The sequence below is a fragment of the Taudactylus pleione genome, unplaced genomic scaffold (genome assembly GCF_031769625.1).
Source record: "Taudactylus pleione unplaced genomic scaffold, aTauple2 ptg000069l, whole genome shotgun sequence".
NCBI classification, from domain to species: Eukaryota; Metazoa; Chordata; class Amphibia; order Anura; family Myobatrachidae; genus Taudactylus; species Taudactylus pleione.
This window is the reverse complement of record NW_028284471.1, coordinates 2,856,099-2,858,270: the sequence shown is the minus strand read 5'-3', so window position 1 is coordinate 2,858,270 and position 2,172 is coordinate 2,856,099. Positions and strand designations below refer to the sequence as shown.

The window sequence follows — 2,172 nt, the reverse complement described above, 5'->3', positions numbered from 1 at the left end:
AAAAATCAACCCAGAAAACAAAGTCTGTTGAGATCAGTGTTATTGTCTTAAAAAAGAAAAAAAAATACATTGATTCCATTTATTACCACCTAAAGTGGACAGGAACAGAGAATATTTCCCTTATCCAAACACTGGAAAATATTGTTGATGGATCTGGTGCTCAAGGACATACTCCTACCTAAGCTGTCAATCGTATGTAGGAAGACTAGAAGCTTAAAGGATACCTTAGCCCCTAGCATGTTAACTAATGGCACCATGAAACAAAAGGAGATGTTACCCAGATACATGGGATTCTATAAATGTGGCCAGTGTAATGTTTACAAATTTCTACATCCACAGAGAAGTACAGTACCTTAAAAAATCATGACAATATAAAGGAGTACAAAATCAAACATTTCATGAACTGCAACTCTACATCTGTCATTTATATACTTGAATGCACATGTGGCCTCAAGTACGTGGGCAAAACTAAGAGACTCAAACTTAGAGTACAAGAGCACATTAGTAATATCAAAAATAAGATTGAAAGGCACATGGTCTCAAGACATTTCACTTTATACCATGGATCTAACCCAGAAGCACTCTCCTTCAAGGCCATTAAACATGTCACCATGGGAGAAAGGGGAGGGGACTTTAGCAATAAACTGTCACGACGGGAGATGTTATGGATATTTTAATTATATAACCTATCACCAATGGGATTTAATGACAATTATGAGAGAGCCTGTTTTTATGAATAATATTTCCTTATTTGTTGTTCATCATTTTCTATTCTTACGTGGTAACTTTATTATAGCATGGATAGGATCAGAGCCCTGTAAGAGGATGGGAGCATTACAATATATCTACAGCCATACCAACATGTAAATGCCCAATCTTGTCCGATCTTGGAAGCGAAGCATAGTTGGGCCTGGTTAGTACTAGGATGGGGAACTGCCCAGGAATACCAGGTGCTGTAGTCAATAGATGAATACATAATATATATATATATATATATATATATATATATATTAAGTCCATGAGACCGGCAGCCAACGAAAAAAAGTTAAAGAAAGAGTTTTACTTGCCTGGGTGCCCTCCCCGGGTTGAACAAACCACTCCATACACAGAACTAGAAAGATAGCGGCACTCAGCAGGACTCCTAAAAAAGACTCGCTAAGGAGGTATGGTGTCCAACGTTTCAATCTCTTTCAGTATGAGATTTTCCTCAGGGAACAATGAAAAAGTGGGTACATACAACTTATTTATACATACAGGACAATTACTCACCCATGTGTTGTGCATAACGCAGTCCGAGTAGATTGCCGGGCGGGTTAAGGTGACGATACCACAATGCGTGCACCCCACGTGCCACAACACGCAAAACGGACTCTGTGTTAGGTAACTATGGTGATAGTGCGATTAAAACCTGCCAATGACGGCAGTAGAACTGCTGGTAACCAGGGTGACATGAAACATAAACATAACCGGATGGCTCCATGTATAATAGCCGATCACGGCTGTAAAGCATGCAATACACTCTCTGAAGTAATGAGCCATCTGAAAACACATGTAACTCAATTCGGATACAAAGTAACAACTTATAACTTCTGAAAGAAGATATATTAGAGAAAAGTTGATAATCGGGTCAATGCAGGTAAATAAATCTGACTAAGGGAAAAAAAACAAGAAATGGACAACAAACGTCACCTAACCCGTCCAGCAATCTACTCGGACTGCGTTATGCACAACACATGGGTGAGTAATTGTCCTGTATGTATAAATAGGTTGTATGTACCCACCTTTTCATTGTTCCCTGAGGAAAATCTCATACTAAAAGAGATTGAAAAATTGGACACCATATCAACGTAGCGAGTCTTTTTTATGAGTCCTGTTGAGTGCCGCTGTCTTTCTAGTTCTGTGTGTGTGTGTATATATATATATATATATATATTTATTGTGTGTGTGTGTGATATATATATATATATATATATATATAGCATTAACCTATGGTGTGGTCTCTGAAACTCATGAATTTCCTGTTGAATTTAATATGACTGATTAGAAAAACTTTATTATATAATCAACCATATTAAACCAACCTACCCATAAATACAGAGCATAGATTTTGGGAGCTTCAAAGTGATTATACATAAAACTTTCCTGATCCTCAATTCTTTCTGTACATTCTCT

The 2,172-nt window shown here is 37.4% G+C and overlaps 1 pseudogene; it reads left to right on the top strand.

The window, feature by feature from the left end:
- The first annotated feature begins 843 nt into the window (after positions 1 to 843).
- Positions 844 to 962, top strand: LOC148534242 (5S ribosomal RNA; annotated as a pseudogene).
- Positions 963 to 2,172: the final 1,210 nt, after the last annotated feature.